A 26,876-nucleotide genomic window follows, 5' to 3' on the forward strand; every position below is an offset into this window, starting at 1 on the left:
AGGCTTCAGAATCTCATCACATGCTCCATTTAATTACTTGCCAATTCACAGTGTTGAGTTTCTCATGATGCTAATGGAGCCCCCGAGAAAGCGGAGAGAATGGTCTAAAGTGTCCTGGTATTTTAATGGGGTTGGGGGTGGTGAGCGTTAGATATAATTTAATCTATAGGAACTAATAGCTTTTGAAATAATGATGCCTCTTGACTATCAACTTGAAAGCTATTGAGAGTAATTGAACACATTCCAACTCAGAGAAGGGTTGTTTATTTTTGTGCTCTTGATTTAAAGACTGGAGCAACTGGCTTACACCTTAGGAACACCAGTGGGCGGCACACAATTATGCCCTAATTTAGTTATCACTTTTAAAAAAACTGTTAAATGCATGTAAGCTTAAAATGAACATGCACCCTGCTATAAGTATATCTTTATGTTAAAATTATATATGTCTTAATGTATTACCATGTATAGTCACATATATAAATATATATGTACCATATCAAATACTTTAATTTTAAAAAATGAGAAAAGTATGAATGAAAATTATAACATTAACAGACCAATTTGGGGATCCAGAGAAAAGAGAACTCTACCTTGGGGACCACTCCCTAATGAATGGCTTGAACCAGAGTGTATGGGATAAATCCTGGCTGCCCCATAAGTTAGTTCCCAAACACAGAGAAAATTTTACCCTCCCTCTGCTTGTTTTTCTAACGTAAAATGGTTTTCTCCAGCAACTACAGACAGCGTCCTCATGCCACTTCTGTATAGTATGGAACTCTGCACGTAGCTCTCTTTAGCCCCTTTTGCATCTCCTTGTGGTGGCTGTATGTCTGTCTCCCACAAGGACTTGCTCCTAAGGCTCAGTACTCTGCTTTCAACCCAGTCTGATGGACTCTGGGAAGTTCCAAGGATGACAGTAATGTTTATTTTGTTTGCTTTTTCTTGTGGTTCTTTTCATTCAAAACATGTTTCTTGAGTTCTTCCTATGCACCGATGACTGGCTTATAAGAAGCACTGGATAAGTATTAGCTGCTGTATTATGGATAACGATACCTTGAAAGGATCGTAACATCCCACTAACGACAGTCTTGAGCACGTTCGGCGTGTATCCTACTGTGCCTGGCATTCTCCCACCATCTAAGGATTATTTCTTGCAACTGTTCTAAAATAGACAGTATTCTGTTCAATGAAATACTCATGTTAAAGTTATTTATATATGCATTATTGTTTATATATACATTGTCCTACATTTATAAGTTTTTGACTAACAAGTGTCCTAAATTTTGGCCTGGTATATTCTCCTGGTATCTTTTTTTTTCTCTCTCTCTCTGTAATGTGACTTTCTGATTATGCAAGTAGAGGGATTTCTGCATACAAGTGCTGAAGGGATGCAAAATTTTTAATGCAGCAAAACCCTACCTATACAAATAGTTGGTGAAATATCCACCAGTGTTTAGGTGTGGTCTGACAGAGTCCATGGAATCTTGGCCTCCTCCTGACAATAATTAAACCAAAAGAGAATACTGGCTATCACATGATTGAATAGATATGAGAATTTAGGAAGAGGAGTATTAACTATAGTACTGGCCAATGTTATTCTTGCTGCCCAGCATCTATTAACCTGCTCTCTGGTAACCTTAACTTAATTTCCTTTACTACTTGGAAGTTAGAGGGTATTAAATGTGGGCTTCCTCTAATCTATGAATGTTGAATGTGAAGGAAAACACAAGAGATGTCCTTGTGACAAGTGAAAAAAAAAGCAAAGCCTAGATAAATAAATCCTCTTTCTAAGGCTTATGGGTAAATATTTTATGTTAGAATATCACATAAGCCTCAAAAAGAATCTTCGTAATAGCATACACAATATTTTCTTGAAATGTACCTACTACTTTATCACGGGGTACTGGATCACTATAGTGGAGATAGGTTGGGGAATGGCTGACCTGGGAATTTATTGTCACATGTTTGCATTGGAAGAAAGTAGTAATTTTATATTTTTATATTCTTTTATCAAATTCTTCCCCTTGTAACTAATTTTGTTATAGTGAAGCAATCAAAAGGATGCTATTAATAAAAATGTTTTGAAATATTTGTGTCTATTGTTCTATTTTTTTTTTTTTTTCGGTGCACGGCCCTCTCCCTGTTGTGGCCTCTCCCGTTGCGGAGCACAGGCTCCGGACGCGCAGGCTCAGTGGCCATGGCTCACAGGCCCAGCCACTCCGCGGCATGTGGGATCTTCCCGGACCGGGGCACGAACCCTTGTCCCCTGCATCGGCAGGCGGACTCTCAACCACTGCGCCACCAGGGAAGCCCCAGCTTTGCTACTCTTAAAGCATCACAAAACTTACGTTCTGCTACTCTTTCACCAGTAGTGATTTCCTCAGAAGTCATAAGCTTGTCCCTCAGTGCCAGCTGAAATAAAAGAACACTAGCATATCCTCCTAGAGGAGCATATGCCATGCCATCCACTAAAGACTGCACATCAGAGGTCTCTCTGCTTGGAGATAGCACTTGTCTGGTTCTGGAAATGACACCTTCTCCTCCACCGAGCCCCGATCTTGCTTTCTCAGCCGTTCTAGTTCACACCTACTTACAATGAAGTATTTTGTCTACAAAAAAACAAATACCTTCCCATTTGAGTTTTCTTAGTGATTCCCTCTTCTGATCTCATCTTTTCCTTAATTTGCACATCTCTGCCAGCTTTGGGGTATGTCTATGCCTGAAAGAGCAGAGATGATGGGCAGGCATGACCTCAGACTCCATAACCAGTTTGGAGCTGCCATCAGAAGTTTCTTATTGTGTGTGAAAAAAAACACACTCAGAGGGAATGAGTATCTTTTTTTCCTTCTTGGGTTAAGCATTTGACACCCAAATCACTCTGAAGATTATATCCTGATGAACTAGGCTGACCACCAGTGAACCTCCAGGATTCATTTTGTTCACTGATTGAAAACTTAGAAAAATACTTCCCTACCGACTTCACTATATTTCATAGCAGATGAAATGCTGAGATTACGCCTCCCGTGTCCTTCAATTGGTGCACAGTAATTTTTAAAGGATGCAGCACAGAGAAGACAGAATGGTCACACTTTCTAGCATGCTGTTGGCAATGATCATGGAAAATCGCTGGCCTGATATAAGAGCCAGATTCCTTAGTTTATTTCATCTAGGCTCATTGACTGAATACAGAAGCTTTACTGTTTGGTGGGGGAATGAGCCATGGAAAACTGAACAAAAGAAAAAATAAGACTCTCTGTAAGCCTGTTAAAAAAAAATCATCTGTTCCATGGAGGTGAAATGAGGGAAATGCAAAGGTAGATGTGGTCACTGTTTGTGTACTTGAGCTGCCTCTCAAGGTCAGAGATTAATAATAACAAGTTGGGCTGGTTATGGAACAGAAAAGATGCGGAGAGGTAAAGATGAGACCTACATGAAGAACATCCCATGTTTGTCAGGAAAATGAGTCTGGACATCATTTTTAAGGCAACAGAGCCAAGGGAGCATATTATGCAAGAGGGAGGTATACTTGAAGATTCTATTTCTCTCTCTCTCTCTCTTTTACTTTTTTTGGGGGGCCGCGCTGCACGGCTTGTAGGGTCTTAGTTCCCCAACCAGGGATTGAACCCACACCCTCAGCAGTGAAAGTGCAGAGTCCTAACCACTGGACCCCCAGGGAATTCCCAACTCTATGTCTCTCTTAATCTTTATTATGAAAGATTTAACACAATAAAGAAACGGTCTGAGCATTGAGGAGTAAAACAGGTTAAATATATCCCTTGTCCTGGATACTAATCCCCAAATATATTTGTCATTGATGTGATTGTATCACGGCATTAAGAAGGGACCATGCATCCTTGCCTCTAGACTTAGGAATTTCTGCTGCCCCTGCCTCCCCCCAGCTGCCTCAGGTTACATTGGTTACCAGGGAGCATATTTATAGGAAGGTGACATGTGTGTTTCTGGCAGGAACTGGCCTCAGAATATCCTCAGGCTTATTCCTATTAGGATCTAAAGATATTGTAGTGAATATCCAATGGGGAAAGGGAACGAGAGTCTTCTTAGCAGTCAGGAAGATTAAGACCAGTTACTGGTGATCGGCCACAAAACTTTCTATACTTAGAATTATTTAACCTTTTTAAATCTCCCATGAGAATATCATTTTTGTTGTGGCCTCCTTTGCAATTTGTGACATACCTGGGGAGGGGCTGGAAACCATTTTCTTATAGCTGGGCTGTCTTTGCATCTCTTCGAGAGATAATTGTACCTCGTGATAATTGCACCTGCCATTTATGGGGTAATGTATTGCATATAGATTTCCTATCATTCTCACAAAAACCTTGCAAAGTATCATTATCATAGAGATGAGGAAACCTGCAGGTTAAATCCAATGGTAACACATAAATGGGTACAATGGCCATCAGTTATCAAATCTATGTCGTTAAGAATATATTGTGCTAAGAACTTTACATGTGTTCGTAGTTTCTTCTTCATAGTTAACCCACAATGTAAGGTTAATTAAATTAATTGTTCTCTTTTTACAGAGGTCAAACTGAAATCCATAAAGGTGAAGTAATTAAGGGTTTATACCAAATTAGGTACAGGACACAAACACATGTTCATAGGCTGCAAAGTCCCTTTTCTTTCTTTTTCTTTTTTTCAAAGTCCATTTTCTGATCATCAATGCAATGCAACATTCTAAATAACTCCTCTCATTGCTAAGTAAATCTGATATTTCAGGCTCCCAACACCTGACTGAGTCTACATTAGTACTATTAATACTCTAGAGAAAAAGAGTATATTTGATTAAATTCAAAATAATATGCAAATTAATATCCCTAATATTATTGGTAAATTAATTTAATTGTAATAAAATGAGACTAGTCTTCTGTAGGTAGGTTTGTTTGTTTTTAATACATACATTTGTATTATTTGAGGTCCCAGTAGGACACATGGAAAAGTGTGGACCAAAGAGTCATGGAGGCACCTTTATACAAGTGTGAGCAAGGTTAAGGGAGAGGAACAGGGGATGCTGGAGCATCCTGTCATCCCTGGGCTTGAAAGTTCAAAGGCATTCAGTGGTCGCTAAAACCTGGAGAGAACAGGAGTTGTAAAAAGAGGTGCCCTGGAGGGAGCTGGGACCTTCATCAGGGCGCTATGGCCACTCAGAACCTTGGCCTGGCAGGGAAACAACCAGAAACATGAACCTGGGGGCCTCTACCTCCTGCCATACTCAGATTTCCTGTGGGCTTCCCACAGTTCTTACCCACCCAGAGGTCATATGGCAAGACAGGTCAGAGGATGCCCCTGGGGGCATAGACAAGGGTGGAGAAGGGTAGAAAATGGATCTGGAGAGACCAACAAATAAAATCCAACACAGTATCTACTTTCATGGTCGGTCGTTATAGGACTGTAAGGTTAGATATTCTCCTGAATGGACAACTCTGGAATCAGAACAGATCTGCCTCACCCAGGCTCACGGGCTGTAAACAACAGAAACTGACTTCAGCTGTCTGTTTTAGAAGAGATTTTCCCAGAAGCAACTCTCAGTAAAGAATATGGATGCAGGTCATTTTCCAAGGGAGGGTTTCCAGGGAGAGTTGCCAGATACACTACAGGACACCTGGTTAAGTTTGAATTTGCAAATAAGCAACAAATAAGTTACTAGTATAACTGTGTCTCATCACATCGCGTATACTTATGTTAGAAGCAAACCAAGATAAACAAATGAATGAACAAAAAACTGTTGTTTAATTGAAATTCATAGTTAAGTGGGTGACTTATATTTTTGGTTTTCTAAATCTGACCAGAAGAACATAGTAAGGGGGTGATCAAGGCATGTAAGGGAATGAGAAGAGCCAAGCCAGTCTGCAATTTCAGAAGTCCCAGACTGAACTAGATCCTGCGGGGAGCCCTGGAGCGTGCAGAAGGTCTCAGAGTTGGTCTTTCCTCAGGGCAAAGGCTGCTGCACTTTTGCATCAAACCAGTTAGCCATTAAGGGTGGGCTCTGTCTGTAGGGGTCAAGGTAGTGGGAGGTGTAAAACTCAACTCTTAGGCACTTTCAGAGCTTTCTACCAGTTGGCAATATGGTGCCAGTGTCCAGGGCATTCCTGAGAAAGTTCCAGGTGTGATCACTTAATATCAGTCATGCAGAAGCTGAGGGCTGAATGCAAGGATGCGGTAAGATGGATAGGAAGTGAAACGATCGTGGCAGTAACAGGCACTACAACATCTTCAGCCACATGGCTTTAATTAGATTGAAATGGCTCCAGGAAACTCACGAGATAGACTGGAAACTGGAGACCCCAGCAAGCTGCCCCTTGGAGTCTAGGTTCTTGGAACGCCAGTGGAGGTCACCTCCTTGGGTCCGTCTGAGCTAGTTGCACCCAACAATGTAGCAACTGATTCAAAGAGCTGGGAAAGAGCTTCTGATCAGCCATCCTAAGTCACACGTCCACCCTCCCTCTGGATGGCTGCTCTCAAATGGAGGATCTCAAGCTAACATAAAGTGATGTTTAGGTACAGGCAGGCAAACAATGACAAACCTCGGATTCCCAACCACGCACTCATACGGTAAATATACCTCAGGTCCCTATATTGTCTTCTTTCACACTGTAAGTGACAAATATCAGAAGGAATAAGTCATTCATCTACTTATTGCTTTCATTAAATGTCCAGTGTGTATCCACTACATGTCTGATGTTTTCCAGAATTGTCTAATTCTATCTTTGTGAACGTTGTCAATTCAGCATTTAGGTTTGTCTTTTTAAAATGAAAATCATAGCGAGCCTCTGTCCTCAGAAGTGCTCTCCTCACATCTGGAACACACCAGCAAGTTCCCGACGTGACCCACCAGCGCCACCACGTACAGCAGCCTGTCACCTCTCCTACCTTTATTCTTATGGCTTCCTTGCTTCTCTGGCTGCAGATAACCTTGATATTTTTAGTCTTCTTTGAACACAGGAGTCCCACTCCCACCTCACGCCTTGATAATTTCTGTGCCTGAAGCATTCTCCCCAGAATATCCATACGATCGATTGTTGCTTTATTACTTCATTTGTGTGTCTGTTCATCTCTCATCTCCAGAGAACATCCTTCCCTAAACTCACATTATTCACATCCTACAAGAGCAAATCCCATCTCCATCATCCTCATACCCTTAGCCTGCTTTATTTTTTCCTCACAATTAATCTCACTGAGAATATAACATATATTTATTTGCTGCCATATATATGTATATGTATATATAAAAAGATGGTTCATATATATATGAACATCTCCAAGAGGGCAAGTCCTTTGTTATGTTCATTGCTGATTCGCAGCCTCTAAAACAGAATCTAGCACTTAGGATATGTTTAATGTATTAGACAAGATAAAGAAGGGAATGAAGAATGGAAGGAAAGAAGGAAGGAAGGAGGGAAGGAAGGGGGGGATCAGATGCAGGAAGTGCTAAGTGTCAAGTATCTTGCCCACATCTTCCCGCTCTTTACAACATGATCTTCTCACCCACTTGCTAAAATGAAAACTTTTCTGTCTTCAGAGGTGTGTTAATGTGATCGGATCATTGAATCTCTAATTCTGACTCAGAACCTCCCTCCCCTAGCACCCCCATCTTTATTCCGTCAGTAGCACTTTCTTCCCTCAGTAACGCCGTGTCAGCAGCTTCTCCAGCTTAAGAAGCCATGGACTGATGAAGCTTTAATAGAGCAAGGAATACAAAACTTAACTAAGGAGAGTACAGAGATCACATCTGATTTACTAAGTAGCCTGGGCTTTGTATATGCAATCCTGACTACCAATAAGATGTGTTATGAGACACATAATATTGGTATCAAAGAGCAGAAATCTGAAAATGGATTCCCATTCCCCCTGTTTCCCACTCATACGTTTTTGGACAAGACTCAGAGCTTCTGGCCCATGAGGCCAGGGCTATGACTTGAGCCAGTGAAGATGGCCATGGGGTTCAGATTACCTCTGCCGCTCCCTGCTCTTTGTGACCCGGCCGTAATTAGTAACGATTGTTATTTTCTGTATTGTTCTCTGGTTCTATAACAATTAAAAAGAAGACCCACATTCAAGTTTACAATGACTAAATTAGATAAAATACTTCACTGAAGTGTGCACTTGTCAAACAGGAATCCCACACCTCCCAACCCATACATTGCTTCCCTGTTTTAAACTTTAAACACAGACCAAAAATGGGCACATAGCAGGACAGAGCCACACTCTAACTCATGTATTCGTCTCTGTCTTTGCAATCTCTGGGCCATCGTTGCTCCCCTTGAATCTTCTGTTTTAATGTGGAAACACAGACTACTCAAAGCAAGCTCCATGATTGCGAACTTTCAGAGTTACTCTTGAAACACTCCTGTGGAGCTGAGTCCACGTGTGTGTCAGGGGCTGATTCTATAACTGAGAAGTCTAAGAATTGACCTGCACCTGGAATGCAATGTTTACTTAAAGATGAGTAATAAGAATGTGCTAATTTGAAGCAAGTATATGTGTGTGTACACATGTTATGTGTGTGCCTGTGTGTACACTGAACTCAACAGTAACTGAGGCAGTTTTTAAAACTTGAAAAGTTGTGTTTTGTTTTGTTTGTTTGTTTGTTTTCAGTGAAGGGTATCTCATGGCTGAGGTCGTTTAGAATTTCTGGTCATGGTGAAACTAACAGGCAGACTCACGCTTGGTCAGCCACGTTATGATTTTTTCTACATTTTCTGCAGACAAGGAGCTCATCGTGGCCCGCCCTCTGGACAGACCACTCCCACTGCCCTACCTGCAGCTCCTGCCTGCTCCCAGCTTCCCCTTCTGGGGATTCCGACTCTGTCTGCATTCCCTACTGACGGATGGAGAACCACCTTCTCCTTTTCACAATGCCTCATTTGACTCCCTGGGCCCTGACGCGATGTGGCAACTGCCCAGATATTCTGGAAATCTCTCTTGACTATTTGCAGTAACTTCTGACTGTCATTGTCTGGCCTGTGCTACTCAGGTCACCAGGAAGTGGCAGAAAACTGAGGCCATGCTGTCCCGTACTCCTTCCTTTCTGCTTCTGGATCCTCTGCGCTCTGAAATCTCTGCTGTCACACCACTACAGACACGAATGTCCACGCACAGGAGGGGAGATGGCTGCTGATTTACATGGTGTATGTATGTTGGGTGCAGTGGGAAGGGTTACAGCACGGAAGCAGCAGCCGGCAAACACGTGTTGTCTCTTGAGCCCCATGACGTCACCACTACGGCATGCCACCTATGTCAATAAAGCTGAGAAAAATCTATAAAATGCATACAGGCATACAACTCTGTATACAGACATGCATGCGTACATGTAAACTTAGTGGTCTGCTCTCTCTCCAAACATCTGGGTATATAAAAAAGAATGATGAGAAAAGAAAAATAACACAAAAAACAATGAGCTTCATCGTGGCTTTATTGTCAAATCAGAGCAGCTGTCAGCGCTGTGATAAGAAGGTGACTTTGCAATAAACTCTCAGGGGTGCCCAGGAGACAAAAGGGCCGTCTGCCTGAGACACGCTGTAAAAGACTAAGAGTTTGAACCACAGTTCAAAATATACCTTAGTGGAGGCATTTTAATTATATTCCTTAATATAACATTTTTGAGAGCTAATATGTTCTGTGCCTTTTAAAAATTCAGACATACGCCTATTGGTAGTGATCTTTTTGTCCAGGAAAGTGGTAGGATGGGATGGGATGATGGTGGTTGGGTGTCTTCACTGGGTGAGGATATTTACAAGTGACGTCACTTAATGCCCTCTCCAGTCCGACAGTATTGATGCTTGTGTCCCAGTTTTGTAGTTGGGACACCGATGTCAGCCATTTGAGGGAATAAAGTTTAAACCTCACGGCTTCTTGATGGTAACACTTGGGTTCAACAAGCCATAAAAAGACACAGATACACTGTGGTCGTCTTTCTGAAGAAGGACAGATCACGTTTTCCTCTTGTGGGAATGGCAGGATTAAAAACAGCTTCATGGAAGACATGGTTATTTAGACAGAACTCAAATAACAATATAAAGGGGTTTGAAGAGAAAACTGGGGAGGGGGTTTTCTAGTGAAAAAAATCATGAGGAGAGCAGAGAGGAAAGGAGCATGGGCGCCTGTAGGAGGAACGACTTGATATCAGAGATGGGTTTGAGTAGAGTGTAAGGTGCATGAAAAGGAACAAAGAGTAAGACAAAGAGTGGTTGGTCAGGTAAGATCACAGAGGGCAAAGACTAGAGTCTGAAAATGCTACAGTTATTCTAGGCAATAGCAAACCACGAGAATATGTGAGCTAAACAGTGGCGTGATCAGTATTTGCTTGGTATGACAATCTGTCATCAGTACATAAGATACCCTCAAGTAGGAAGTCCCTTAAACAGCTCCTTGGGAAATACGATGGAGATGGAACCTTAGGAACATTCTGGAAACAGAAAGCTTAGGTTGATTCTATCTCTAGGAACAGATAACTGGTGTCGAGTCTGTATCACATGCCATGTCATTTCATGCTTTTCCAATCTTTCCAAACCCTTCAAAATCCTATGAGAATGTAAGAAGTCTGGGAGATGCCACCCTCCTGTTTGTTGAGGACAAAAATAAAATAATTTGGTTGAACACACAACCTTGGCTCTGACAAAAGAAGAGTCAAAGGTGACATAGAAGTTTAGAATTGGAGAGTTTGGGAGTGGCCGAGGCTGGCATTTATCAATATCAGAGCCTGGCCTTCCTTCCTGAGCACAAGCGTGGCCGGTACTTACCAGCTCCTCAGTGAGATACAGGACTTTCCCTTGAAATGGGGTAAAATGTTCAGTAAAATATGTAGGTCAAGGTAACTTGAGAGTCACGCCACATAACCGTGGAGCTCCTGGCTGGAGAGGAATGCACCACTGGTCTCCACAGGAATGTTAAAACAAGCCCTGTATTAAAACACGGAGATTTAATACACTGGAGAATATTTCCGTTACAGGAATCAGGATGGCCCTGTTGAAAATGGAGACCTCATGTGCATAAAGTAATCTGGCATCCCGGTTAGAGGCCTGGATTCTATCAAATATAGCTTTTCCTCCCAGCTCTAGGTTTGAGGAATTGATGACTAAGCCAGTGCTTAGTAGTTTAGGTGCTTTAAATGCTCAAAAATATTAGATATTAAAAATATTATACATTTTTGTTTAAATGAGGCAAAGGGTTAAATAAATTTCCTGAGGAAACAAAGATAAGAAAGGGTGAAGCCAAGTTTCACCATGAAATCACAGGGATGTGTGAATATTCCGGTTTTGGCATCTGTAGGCGAACTATTAAGGTAATTATTGAAGTCTTAAACCTAATTTCAAAAGAAGGGGAATAACACCTTTTTTAAGCAAGGACATAATTACCTTGTGTAACTACCGCCAAGAGCTAAAATGATAAACCTAGAAAATGCTCTTAAGATTAAAAAAAAAAAAAACTCCGATTCTTTTTACTAACTTAACCTATTTCCAGATAAACTTCCCTTTCAGATATTTTGTTTGTAAATTATCAATAAATACTGTCATGGTTCTTTACTCTCCTGTAACATAGAACAATTATATATCCACACCCTGCCATGTCCTGGTGGTTGGTGGAAAATATTTTCCTTACCCTTTGGTTTGGGGCTTGGCCACTGGCTCACTTGGCCAGTGGTTACTGCAGACATCATTAAGGCAAACTGAGGCTTAAAATGTGCTTGTGGAGTGACAATGAGCTTTTTGTCCCTCTGTCCTTGCCTAAAGCGATCATGCAACATTTTGCCTTTAGTTCCAGAAGAAGAAGACAAACGGCATACCTGGACCCAATTCACAGCCTAGAGACACATTCGACAAAAGGCAGCTTCAATGAAAGGCAAAAATAAATGCTTTTTTTGGTAGTGGTCAGCACTTAGCATTATTGTCACACTAGTTTCCCAGACCACTAACCTGCACTGCCCTGTGGTCTTTCCACTGTGGAGAAGTTATCTGTCTACTTCTTCTACCCCCAAATTGCTCCTACCTAAGAGAGGATCTTTTGTGCCTTCCTATCTGCTCTCTTTTCTTTTGACTAATATTTATCCAGTGCCTAAAAGTGTTCACTGATTGTATCAGGTGCAACAGACACAGGGATGAATGAGGAGTTTGTTTCCCTGGAATCTCACAGTGTGGAACCTTTACATGCGCAAATCCGTACCAAGCAAGGTTTTCCTTCTCTCTGCTTTCAATACCAACGCCATTCACCATGAAGGGCCAGCCATGGTATCTTTAAAACTTAGCCTTGAGAAAACTGCTTATCACAGCCTGAATCCTCAGACTGCCTTTACTGTAACTTAAGAGAGGATGAGGACACATCTGGGACCCACCCCAGAGCAGCAAGTGATACTGCTGACAGAGAAGTACTAATACCTGGTAAATTAGAACACGGGGCTCACGCATGGCTCAGCTCCGAATCTGAATGAGCGTAATTGCGATTTAGCAGCGCATGAGCGCGAAGACTGGAATGCAGATGAACTGAAAAACTGGGTTGACGCTTACATCTTAACTTACCGCTGCATCAAGTTGAAGAAACACCAAAGTGTTTAATCAGCGTCTCTGTGCTTCCACCTCTGAGTTGACATATTTTAGATGCCACCCGGGTCCTTCCACACACTCTGCTCTCACACAGCAGAGGGAACTTGTATTCCACACCCCTGATGCTTTGCTTCAGTGAAGAAACGTCAAGTAACTAAGCGTCCCTACTAAGACATTCACCCTATTGTGTTTTATTTCAACTATTTTAAACATCCATCTCTTCCCATATATAATTATACGCAAGTACGCCCTAACGACTAGCATTGTGCCTGCCATGTTAAAGCTTGAAATAGATGGGGGGGTTTTTTGTTTGTTTGTTTTGCGGTACGCGGGCCTCTCACCGTTGTGGCCTCTCCTGTTGCGGAGCACAGGCTCGGGACGCGCAGGCTCAGCGGCCACGGCTCACGGGCCCATCCGCTCCGCGGCATGTGGGATCCTCCCGGACCGGGGCACGAACCCGTGTCCCCTGCATCGGCAGGCGGATTCCCAACCACTGTGCCACCAGGGAAGCCCCAAAATAGATGGTTTTTAAATAAGTGTATAAGTGACAAAATGTCCTATAAAGGGTCTTGAGAGATGAATAAAATTGGTGGGGAAACACATTCACTTTCCAAAAAAAAAAAAGTTTTCCTTTTAACTTCTATTGAAGTTGGTTTTCTTTCCAAAGCATTGTATGAGGAATGAGACTAGTAGGAAATGAGTAAGAAAGTAAATATACACGTTTTCAAACACAATTACAAAGTAAGACATTAATACCAAAATAAATTGGAACGAACGCAAGTGATGTCTGTTCTCTTTCCCTTTATGCCCTCAAACCACAAACTAAATTACACTGTGCTCTTTAATCTCTGGCATTGTCCAAACTGAGGGAAGCAATTTGGAAAGGCTCATACATAATTTATTAAAGGTTCCCTGTGTAGTGTACTTTCCCTAATTTAATAACATCACACTCTTATAATTTGACTTTTAATATATTAAGGTTATTTATTAAAATTTTAATTAGCCCCAAAATTGCTTTCAGCAGACTCTAAAATCCATTTTAATAACAGAACTGGACAAAATGAACTGTTTTAAGTCCCTTGTATCTTAGTGCCAGTTTTTAGAAATTGCACTCAAGTACAAGTATGAATGCACACACACACACACACACACACACACACACACACTCCCACAGGTGCCGTGGCCAAGGATGGGATGGGACCTAATGCCCAGAGGAGAGGCGGACTGCCATTAAATTTGTGGAAAGCACTCATGTTAAAATTCTGTCCAGGACTAATTGTGTACATCATACGAAATACTCAGACCTTCTCTGAACACATTGATATTCTTGGGGAAATATTATTTTCTTTATTTATTTTCCTTCACAAGTAAGTTTGAATTTCAAAGCAGGAAGTAAGATTAAGCCAGAGCTTGTTTTCCAAAACCTGTAATATCAACAAATGGGATCATTCAAAAGCATATTATTATAATACACACTAGAAGCCCTGCTTTATGAATTCACCATTTTTCCTTGCCTACTTTATACATCAAGGGTGTCAGTATTTCAACCACAGTGTGTTTATGAAGAGCCAACTTAGCACCTGGCACATCGTAGGAAGCTGGTACGCATTTCCTGAAGGACTCTCTGAGAAGTTTACTTTGCTGGGAAATTTTTAAAAATGCATTTCTATGTTTTGTTTCCAAAGGTCTATTCCTTTAACTCTTCAAAAACATAGTCTTATTCACCTTTGTCCATAAAAGAGATTTCAGACCCCTTTCAGACATAATCTGGCTTCTGATTTCTCTCCAGCCACTTTCCACCCCACCTAGTTAATTTTGTAACCGCATGGATACACTCCTTCTCATTCCACCTTGCAGGCTACTTTAACTTTTCTCAGAATTTTCTGCTTCATCGAACAACTCCCCTCTCTTGTTGCTAGAACTCAAAGGAACATATCCCTCCTTCTGGAGCTTTTGCTGGGCCTCTTGGCAGAATTACGCAACTTGGCATCTGAGTGGCTGCAACGCCCTACATACATTTCATTTCTCATAGCAATTTCCGTAAAGTCTCATGGCCATTCCAGGGCAGGGAGAAGTGCCTCATTAGACATGGAGCTTCTTGAGGTTTGCAGACATCCGCATTTGTATCAGCAACAGCTGACACAGTAATTTTACGTAATAATTACTGGATAAATGACTGTTGGGTTGAAATTGAATATGGATAAATGTATACAAAGATATATGGTTGCATTGATAAATGTAGAATTGCAACGTAAGCTCCAGAAGTAGTTCTTTGGACTAACAATAAAAAGAAACAACAAACAAAAGAAAGTATGTGAAGAACTCTGCAAAGTAAGCAAAAACAAGTAGATTTTGAAGATGAGTCAAAACATGGAGAAGTGACCTCCCAGGGGTGAGAATCTTTAATTTTTCATTTGTCTGTCTCAGAAGCCAGCCCCAGTTGAGGAAAGGTGGCACAGTGATGTTGGCTAAAACTAAAAGTGAAACCATGTATTTCTCAACCAGAGGAGAGAGGAAAACTGGACCCTGGAGACTGGAGCATGTGTAGATAATTTCTCATTACAGTATTGATTATTAGGGAATGGATCCCTTAAATCTGTGAATGAGCCTGCAAAACCCTCAGGTTCATCTCTGAGTTCTGCATGTGTGAGATAGACTCATACATGTATAACAAAGGTCTGTGGAGCTGAACTGACATTGGAACCACTGTTCAATCCCAAACTAAGCCCAGAACTACCCATGTATGTAGTGTTTAGTGAAGAGATACAAACCAATGTACCACAGGCTTAGAGAACCAAACTGATATAAAAACTGATCTGAACTCAGCAGCTCATTCCCCGTTCTACATGTGTATAAACAGGACTCACACCAGCAGAATAAAGTTTGGAGGCTTGAACTGAGATTCGAGCTACCACAGACAGAAGATGTGACAGCATTTGTTGTTTGCACGTATCGGGATTGATTGCCTGCTAAAACCAAAACATCCACATTTTCCATAGGATTATGACAGCACCCAGGATGCACGTGACACAGCATTTATAGAGCTCACATTAAATTCAAGTTTACTTAATAAACAAAGAAAAACAATTTTCAAGTGAAAACTAATCAACAGATGCCCCCCCAATAGGACTCAGATATTAGAATCATATTAAAAAAAAAGACTGTAAACCAGCTATTATAACCATGCTCCATGATGTAAAGGGATTAACAGATGTACACTACTACATATAAAATAAATAAACAACAAGGACCTACAGTATGGCACAGGGAACTGTATTCTTGTAATAACCTATAATGGAAAAGAATCTAAAAAAATGATATATATATGTATATATGTGTGTCTATACATATAGATATATATATATATAACTGAATCACTTTGCTGTACGCATGAAACATTGTAAATCAACTACACTTCAATTAAAAAAAATAAATTAATGAGAAAAAAGAATGGGCCCCAATCCATTTCTTGGAAATGGCATTAGGGGCACTAATAATACTGACAACAGACTTCTCAATAGTAACAACAGAAGAAAATTAAAAAAAAAAAAAAAAAGAAAGAAATGGGATTGCTTCCACAATGACATTCATTTGGCCCTAAAGTAGAGGTCTATGTGTCCATAACACAATAGAAACCACCTGGGAAAACATTAAATGATGGGCTAGATTTGCTTTGTAATTTGAATAAAGGAGTCATGAAGCTTTCATGGCCCAATAATAAAATGTGATGCCTACTCCCACCAGCAAAAAAAAAAAAGAAAGAAAAGAGAGAGGGAGACATACTCAAATTCAATGAAAAAGAAGTTCTCAGCTCAATTGAAGTTCTCAGTTACCTAAAAATAACCAAGTGAAAATATTGAACTGAAAAGTATAGAATCTGAAATAAGAATTCCCTAGATGGGCTCAATTACAGATAATAGAGGAAAAAGTCAGTGAACTTCAAGACAGACTAATAGGCATTAACCATTCTAAATAACAAAGAAAAATATTGGAGAAAAAATAACGGGGCCTAAGGGCCTGTGGAAATTTTTCAAAATGTCTAACATGCATGCAATTACAATCAAGAAATATATCTTAGCAGTGAAAAATATTTGAAACAATACATAACTGAAAAATTTCCAAATTTGCCGAAAGGTTTACATTTAAAGTTTAAAAAGCTCAGTAAACAATAAACTCAAAGTTAATCATGTCTAGACAATCATATTAAAATGTTAAAAATTAAAAATAAGAAAAAATCTTGAAAGCATCTAGAGCGCATGACCTATAACACACAGGAGACTGTGAATTGAATAATTGTGAATTTCTCATCAGAAAACACAAAGACCAAAAGACAGTGAAAAAAAAATTCAATTACTCAGAGAAAGCAATGTCACACCAGAATCCTATATCAATTCAAGCAAAAATATTCTTCCAGAATGAAAAAAAAAAAAAAAAAAGACAGTCTCAGATAAAGGAACACTGAAGAATGTATCACCTATAGATCTTTTCAAAAAGAAATTCTGCAAGTTCTTCAAGCTGAAGGGAGATAACCAGTGAGAATGAAAGAAGAACAAGAGAAATGGTCAACATCTGGGTAAATATGAACAACTATATATTCCCATTCATGTTCTTTAAAATACATATGCACCTTAAAACAAATATTATAACATTTCTAGTGATGTTCTCAATGCATATATTATAGATACAACACGTATGACAAGTATAATACAAATATAAATGTTTGTGAGGGAGATAAAAAGACCCATTTCATTTCAAATTTTCAACACTTTATGTGAAATGGTACAATACTATTTCTAATTAGACTGTAAATGATTGAATAGACATGGCATAATCCCTAGAGCAACCAATAAAAAATACAGAAATAACCAAAATGCCCATAGAAAAATTAAAATGGAATACAAAACATGATTCAAATTATCTAATAGAAGGAAGACAGTGGCAAAAAATGAATAAAAAACAGAGAGCAAAGTGAAAACAAATACTAAAATGACAGGCTAAAATCCAACCATATCGATAATTACATTGTATTTTAATTGTCTAAATATTCTAAATAAAAGCAGAGGTAGACAAAGTGGAAAAGAAAAAAACAAACAAGACCCTAACATAATTTACCTACAAGGGGTATTTTGATTACAAGGACACAGGTAGTTTGAAAGAAAATGGATGACAAATGATGGAGCATGAACAGTAAGCGTGGCCGGTTATGTTGATATCAGATAACATGGACATTGAGAAAGTGTTCTGCAGAGATAAAGAGGGCTATAGCGTAAGGATAAAAGGGATACATAAGCAGGAATTCATAACCATTAAAACTGTCCATGCATCTAGCAAAAAACCCCTCAAGTTATACAAAGCAAAATTGACAAAATTAAAGGGAGAAAGAGAAGATTCCACAATTATTGGTAGTTGATTTTATTACCACTAATTGATGTAACAACAATTTAAAAAATCAGTAGTGACATGTAAAATGTAAGGAAGCCCAACAAACGCCTTGATTTAATTGAAATGTATGGATCACTACACCCAACCGACGTAGAATACACACTCTGTGAACAGATACATTTGCCAAGATAGTGCCATGATGGACGATAAGACAAATACCAACATTTTCTAAAGTCATACAAAAATATATTCTCTGATAAAAAGGGATTTAATTTAGAAATCAATAAGATAGCTAGAAAATTCCCAAATATCTGGAAACGAAGCAACACATTTCTAAATGATTTACTGATTGAAAACAAAATCTCCAGAGAAATTAGAAAATACTTTGAACTGAAGAACAATACAGCTAAAATGAGGGAAACTTGGAGCTTTAAAATGCTTAGGTTAGAAAATAATAAGAATAAAAGATCAATGCCCTAAGGATCCATTCTAGTAAAAGAAAAAAAAAAACCTGAAGTAGAAGAAAATAATAAATTTTATTTTAAATCAAGGAAATATAAAACAAAGAGGAAGTAAAGGTAAATAATATCAAGAAAATGGCCAAACTAAACTGATCACAAAAAGGAGAAATCATCAATGTTAAAAGTGAGAGAGAGGGAATTACTGCAAGTTTTACGAACAGTAAAAGAATAAGACAATACATCAGCAACTGTATATCGTCACATTTGACAACTGAGGTCATAGGGACAAATTTCTTGAAAAATATAACTTACCGGGGCTTCCCTGGTGGCGCAGTGGTTGAGAGTCCGCCTGCCGATGCAGGGGACACGGGTTCATGCCCCGGTCCGGGAGGATCCCACATGCCGCAGAGCAGCTGGGCCCGTGAGCCATGGCCGCTAAGCCTGCGCGTCCGGAGCCTGTGCTCTGCAACGGGAGAGGCCACAACAGTGAGAGGCCCGCGTACCACAAAAAAAAAAAAAAAAAAAAAAGAAATATATATATAACTTAACAAATTTGACATAAGAAGAAAAAAAACTTGAAGTCTTATTGAAAAAGTCGAATTTGTTAGCAAAACCATCCTAGAAAAGACAACTCCAGTCCAATTTGACTTTGCTGGTAAATACTATCAAATAATCAAGGATAGGGTGGTAACATAGAAACAAAATTTATATATATGTATAATTAGACTATATATGTTTAAGATGTTTTCTAAATTTAAATATCTGTAATAACCCCAAATTAAAATATCCTTACAATATATCCATATATTTTTTGTTAAAAACATAGATGGCATAATTGTAAAAACTAAAATGTAAATATGTACTATTTTCTTTCTTTTTTTGACCACATCTCCTCTTCACAATTCCTAGTACTAAGACTTTTATCTATATCTCCCAAAAACTTCTGTATGCTTATACACACATGTGCTTCTAAGTGAAACCATCCTATAATCCTTCAAAGTGCCACATATCTTGTATTCTCAGTGAGCACTTAGACTTGATTAGTTATTTCTAATAGTGATATATGTGCTAAAAAAAAATGGCTCATTTAAACTAATAAATGAATACTCTTGATTATTTCCACCCGAATTCTGTCTATCCTTCAATACTTAACTCAGATGAACACCAAGCTTCTAAGTGAACATATGAATAAATCAGTGGCCTAAAATCATATTCCATCCAGACCCTAAATCATAATTTTGCCAGGGTTTCTGCCATGGGTCTCCCACCCCACTACACAATGACCAGGTAGATCTGTGTCTTTGCTGAAAATACCAGACATTGGCAAATAATTTATTTAAATAAAACCAGTGATCTTGCATTATGTATGTTTTCATCTTTGTATCTGTATTGATGTTCTTCCCTTTAGCTGCTGAGTCCCTTCCTTTCCTTAAAAAACAAACAAATAGACAAAAACACCTTCTTATCCCAGGTTTTCCTTTTGTTTTAATTTTTGTTTCCTGGGATTTTTGTTGTCTCTGCAAGTAGCTTGCTGCTTTTCTGGCACATGGCAGACATAAAAAAAATGTGAAATGAATCTGAAATTTGAAACAAGGGCCCCTTTCAAAAACTATGAAGGGATGACTTAAGAGCTGGTATTCTCTGGACATTTAAGTATGTTTCTTGAAAATTAAGCCCTCACTTTATCCTTTAATATACTCTTCTAAACCAGATTTTCATAATTTATTTGCAAAGTACCTTTAATGTCAAATGAATCCCTGTACTCAACTTCATTATCATAAAAATGCCAGTTTTTCTGCAGTAAGGAAATCCAATTACTTATGACTAAGGTGTTTGGATGAAAATGACAAAACCAACAACTCTTAGTGGAAATAAGGCCAGAGTTTTCTATAATCTCACCGGGGTTCCTCTAAGGCTCTGTGAATACGGAAAGAGGGAACCAGAAAAGAAAAGGCTTTGCAAAGCATAGACCGCATTAGATCTTTCTCTAATTCAATTTTTTGGCTTTCAAGACTAACATCAGAGGGGGATTATTCCTAATGGTATTTTCTTTTTGATCAATTTGTCAGACTTGAAGGGAATGAGAGAAATTAACAAGGACCAAGATGAAAGGTCAGTTAACAGAAGAGAATGCTTTTCAGGAGGGTTTATTTGTCAGAAGCATTTTAGTGACCAGAGCACAGGGTTTTGATGTAAGAAGGATCGTTACTGAATCGGGGCTGGACCATGATGCATCCCCTTGGGCAGCCTACCCAGATGCTACAGCCCTCATATACCTCATCAGTAAAATGAGAAAAAAAAGAATGACCACTTTAAGGTGGCTTTGTTAGGGAAATAGAATGAAATCCACCGTTGTATGCAGTTGCAGTATAGAGTAGATGGCGTTGGGGAAATTCGAAAGACAATTTCTGTCATTAAATATCACTTACTATGTTAGAAAGAGAAAGTGTGAGAGTTAGACAAATCTCGGTTAAGATCCTGGATCTGCATTTGCTAGCTTTTTGATCTCGGACAACTTACGCAATTATTCTGCACCTCCATTTTCTGGTCTGAGAAGTTGAGATGATAAATCTCAGTTCTGAGGTTGTCATGAATTAAATGAGACCGTGAATGAAACGTCTGGGACGTGGTCAGCAGCAGAGCCTACACTCACTTTGTTCTTATAATGCCCTTCCTCATTTCTTCACCAGAGGCAGAGAATGAGTTGAGAGTAATCATCACAGGAAAAGGTTCAGGGCAGAGCCTAACACCCAGAAAGCTTTCTTTAAAGGTAGATCTTATTACTGTGAGTCTGAGTACCAACCCTCTTCTTTCTGAAAGGGTTCCTTATCTCTATCACTTCCTCTCCCAACTAAAACAAAATTATACCCACTGCACTGATCTTCTTACATTCTCAAAACCCAAGGAACAAATTGTTCCCCTCATCTGACTTTCCCTTATTGAAATGATCCATAGAGAACCTTCAGCCTTCGTTTCTCCATCTGCTAGAGAATGTTTCAGAGACCTGGTCCAGGAGAAGCACAGATCTTCCTAAGAAAATGAATGAGTTGTTTACATGTGAAAGCCTCTGGGGGAAATAATTTGCTCAACGTTGTCCCTGCAGCTGTGGCTCTAGGAAAAGGGGCTCTCTGTTTTCCAGAGCTTTCCAACATTAGCTTTACAGTTAAATGATGTTAAGATACTGACATCCTATAATTCTGGGACTCTAGGGTTCTAACTCTGTGACCATAAAGATTGAAATTTTCAGTCTACTCATCTAAAAGTTGACATGCTGAAGGTCTATGATTTGAGCTCTTATTTCTACATCTGACAAAGCTTTGGATATTCCCATTAAATATCTAGAATCTACATATGGCACCTGACTGGCCAGAGACCCCTCTGGGCTTCCTAGCAGGTCTCTTCCCCTTCCACCCTAGAACCTAAAAATAACAAATTCCTTACAGTTCCATGTGATGTCATGCTGAATGAGTTGAACATCTATCTACACATTATTTTTTAAATTTATACTAGTTATTTATCCCTTTAGCTAAGCCAATTTTATTTGTAATATAGCATAAGAGGATAGCTGTATACTTCCATGCCCTCCATTTTTAAAATCACATTTCTAGGATTCCATCCTCCTGGAAGTCGGCTTGGATTAACCAGAGATACTTTTCCAAACACATGAATTCTCAATTAAAATTTTTCTTTTAGCGAAGCTATGATATGTAAATCTTTTGAGTAAATGTTCTACTCTTTAATCGGTTTGTTGAGACTGCATGTTCCTAGATGGCAGCATCATCGCTGCAGTCTAAATAATCGGCAAAGACAGGGCTGCAAAGCTGTGTGCACTCAGGGCGTAGAGTCTGACAGACGGTGTACAACTTAATAAGGAAACCACTAGGTGGCGGTGTTGCCTTGCATTCTAGGGCAAGGGCAGTTCCAGACTCTCCCCATCCACCATTGGTAGGGCAAAATCAATAAAGCCTTTCCAAACAGGTGCATTGGTTTCTGTCTAAGCCGGTGAATTGATCAGTAATTTCTACTCTGATAAAGACGATATACTTTCACAAAGGCCATGAGAAATAAAAATGCCTCTCTTTGCCAACAACGTATAGGGATTTTCCCAAGAGAAATACAACTGTTTTTTCCCAAAAAAAAAGAGTATTTTGACATGGAATTTTAGTCTATTTTGTAAAATGTGGTATATGACATCAATCTCTTGGCCTTTATATTGTCATTAACCTTTACTATCTTTGTTTTTTGGGTTTGTTTTTTTTTTTTTTTTGGCCACGTGGCATGGCATGCAGGATCTTAGCATGCTGGGGTTCTTAGTTCCCCGACCAGGGATGGAACCAGTGGCCCCTGCAATGGAAGCCCGAATCCTAACCACTGGACTGCCAGGGAAGTCCCGTTATCATTTTAAACAGGGTATTTGCTATGTCTGAGTTTCAGTCTCTTTATACGTAAAGATCAGGAGTTTGGTATGTATTATTGCTAAGGTGACATTGTAATTGGAGGTGATGCACCTCTCAGGTGTAGGTCTGTAGGACCTGCAGTCAGGTTTTAGGTTCTGCCACTGCACGTCTCTTTGCCTCTGGCACCGTGCCCCGGGGCTATGAAATATGAGGTGTGGGGAATGGTACGATGGGCCTGTCTAGGCAAAATCTACCGTGAGGAAGGGGATGCATGACTGTTTGATTTCGGGCACCACTGTCCAACACAAATACAATGCAAGCCACATATGTAATTACGTTTTTTTCTAATAGTTATGTTTTTTAAGTGAAAGAGAAAGGTAAATTAATTTTAATAATACATTCATGTAACCCAATATATCTAAAATGTTATCATGTCAGCATGTAATCAACATAACAAATTTATTAATGAGGTTGCTTACATTCTTTGTCATTTTACTAAATCTTAGACATGAGTGTGTATTTCACACTTTTAGCACATTTCAATCCAGATGCTGTATTTTCCTAGGGAATATGTGATCTCTGCTGAGGTTTCATAAAAATTGCAGTTGCAAAAGTAAATCCACATACCCAAGTTTTTGCAAACATAATGAAATGTTTTCCAGTAACTGAATATCAGATTTTTAAAAATTTAATTAATTACAATGAAATAAAACTAAAAATTCATTTCTTCAGATGTGCGTGCTGTGTAGCAAGTGCTCAATAACCATAAGAGTCTACAGGCTGCTGTACTTAAAATTTAAGGCATTGCACCACACTGAAAATAATTTCCGTGGATCTTACTATAAATACCGGAGACACTCATTCTATAACCTCCTAAGGAATTTCCTGAACTGAGAACAACTGTATCACTGGCATAACTCATCTCCCCAGCATGACTGGACATCTTTTGAAAGAAGGTAACTTATATTTATTAATTTTTAAAATTCTAGCACAGTATTTGTCACACTTCAGAAATTTGATAAATATGTGTTGATTTAAATTGAATAATGAATCCCTTTACAGGTAGAATATATTCTGTGAAAATTAATGAAATTCATTAATTTTTATTGTGATGTTCCTGGCATTTGTCAAAGATGACTGCTTGTTGATTGGTATCCAGCTAATAACCTCTCCTTATGACCCCAAAAGTCTCAATTTAAATGAAGTTCACAGAAATGGCCAACATCAGATCATCTGACTGAGAGACATAAAAAAGAAACGAAACTTGCATTTTATTACATTTATATTCTTCCCCTGACAATTATTGAACTTTGCGAATCTCAACCTCATTACCTTTGGATAGGAGCCAACTGTCTTCAAGGAAAGAGTACTAAAAATTAATGATGGTGAATTGCAGGGGAAAAAAGTAGTGGAAAGGAGACATATGCTTAATGATGACATATTACTGCAGAAAAATGCAGGAGTTTGCACAAGTGCTGTTGACAGGAATTGGACAGGGGATGCTGTTAGCTCAAGTGGGCAGAGTTGGGAACCTCACAGGTCCTCTCGAAGCTACTTTGTGAAACTGACCATATTTGATATGCATCATCACTTCCTGGTTGGTGAGGTTCAGCATGTAATGGGACCGTGTCTCAAAGAAAGAACTGCAGGGGGACCCATCTTTCTTTATTTCCTTTCAATTGAATCTAGCTGCGTCTGAGTTTAGCACAAACATATGGAACATTTGAACACCCATACACCCAGCTCACCATCTTGGGTGCTGAGATGGCTGCATTATTAAATTTCTTGCCCAGAATAACAAAATAGTTTTTACTGTAGTCAGGAAATAATGGAATCTGAATGAAAGGCATTTTCTCTTTTCCAGAATAGAAAGGGTGTCCATCTCAATGTTATCAAAGGAACGTTCCCTCAGCATGCTGTATTCAGATGCTTTGTTTTCTGGAGTGGATAAAGGGCACTTGGAGTTTATTCTGAGAGAAAATGATGGGAGATATAAAGTTTAGTACAAGCATCTGGAATTTGTAAATACACCCACACCCACTTTACCTTGTCTATTTGAATTCCCATGAATCTTAAGGGAGTGACTTCCTCGTGATCCTTTAATGTTAATGGGATTTCATTTATCCAAACCAAATAAGAGGTTTATCCAACTTCTTATTTGGTTTGGATAAATGAAATAATCTTTAATAATCTAAAAAAAGATTACTAAAATTAAAGTAGGATTAGGGAAATAGATTGCAGAAACAGCCTTGATCCTGCCCAAATCCACAGTCAATCGTACCTGCAAGCTCATTAAAGCAGGAGCATAAGGCAGGAAAAATAATCAATACATCAAAGAACATTTCATTGTTAGCCAGGCTTGACAATCAAACACTGAAACAAAGATTTGAGTCTCAAAGCTGACCATTCTCTTTTTAGAATCTTTTTAGAACTAGGTCTTGTCAGGTCAAACTCAGGAAGTGGGCGTAGAAGCAGCAACACACACATACACACCTATAAGTGGAGCATTTAATACACAGTGACCCTTGCCTCTTGGAGATATGGCCCAATCCGTGTTGAGGTATGACCGATCCAGATATCTTGGGGAAAAGTGGATAAGAGAGGAATTCCTTCCTGTGCATTCTCACACAGTTGATGAAAGAATCCATCTTTTTTTAAAACACACTTGAAATTGCCAAGATTTAGAATGGAAGGAGAATTTTCAAGGCCTCAGCAACCCTGCATGTGACCCCAGTCTCAGCTGTCTTCCTGCAATTGGGTTGAAGAGAGTGGTTTAACACTTTGATTCTTGCTGTCCCTGTTCTGGCCCCCAGGGGTCGCTCTTCCTTCCTCATTTTTCCAGCCCAACCATGCCCTCGTACATGTTCTCTTTTATACTTAGCAATGCTGAGATGGACTGCACACACTACCATTCCTTAATAAGTAGAAAAGCCCAAAATACGGAAAATAAACAAAGATAGTACACAAAATATGAAAAAAAATATGGCCCAGTTCTATCTGAAATAAACGTTCCTGCTCATCCTGGCTATGTCCATGGAATTCCTACCTGACCTGTCACAGCACAGATGAACTCCTTTGTTACCCTGTTTGCGGATGAATCTCCTCCCCAGAGTACTTGTTTTAGTTAAATTACAGACCATTTTGTAGCCTCACTTGCTGTAGAATCACTTACAAGGCTGTCTTCCTCCCTTGCCTGATGTCGAACTCAATGCTAGGCTGTGTCTTGCCCTACAGCAGCGGTACGCAGAGGAACAAACAAACACATAACGTAAAACACACTCTTCAAATTGAAGTCTATAACTTATTAGAATGTGACTTTAGACTCATTTTATTCATCTTTATAATGGAAGTAACCATAATATCAACTTCATCATTCTTGAAAAGGGTTGAATGAACCTCAGTTTTCCTGGACCTAAAACATAGTAAGTTATTACTCATGTTTGTTAATTGACTAAACTACTGAATGAATGAAAAATTCATGTGAATGTCCACAACTACCTATAAACATCATGCAGGTGTGTATTTATTTTATTTTTTACAAATTTTGAGATAATTTAGATTCACATGCAGTTGTAACAATCTGAAGAGATCCGTTATATGTACCCTTTATCCAGTTTCCCCAATTGTAACATCTGTGTAGTGATTTTAAGAATCTAAGTATTCCCCTACTCTAGCCTGATAGCAGGGTCTCAAGCTCAGTGAAATTTGAATTGGAATGGCATGAGCTAGGACTCAGAGTGGAAACTCTTGCCTCTGGCATCTTTATAACTGCTCCTCGCCAAGTGAGCAATGAAACTTCTGAAGGAAAAAAGGACGAGCATGTTCCTAAGACCGTCTTGCTTCTCTCCATCACTTGCAGGCTCCTAAGCCATCTCATGATTTGTATCCAAGACTTGGGTTGACCAGTTGCCCCAGTAGCACTGGAAAGAGTATGTTGTTTCTGCTCTGAGGAATTTGACAAAGTGTCATTCATGCGGCAGTGGCAAAAGGAATGTTATTCTCCATCCCTGAGGAGAGTTGGATGCCACAATCATAGCTGGAAAGCTGGGCACAGCTTGTGGACAAGTACTTGAAGCTCACAA

Source organism: Delphinapterus leucas, chromosome 17 (assembly GCF_059928025.1).
Source record: "Delphinapterus leucas isolate spDelLeu-1000000601 "Yukka" chromosome 17, BTC_Dleu_Yukka2, whole genome shotgun sequence".
Taxonomy (NCBI): domain Eukaryota; kingdom Metazoa; phylum Chordata; class Mammalia; order Artiodactyla; family Monodontidae; genus Delphinapterus; species Delphinapterus leucas.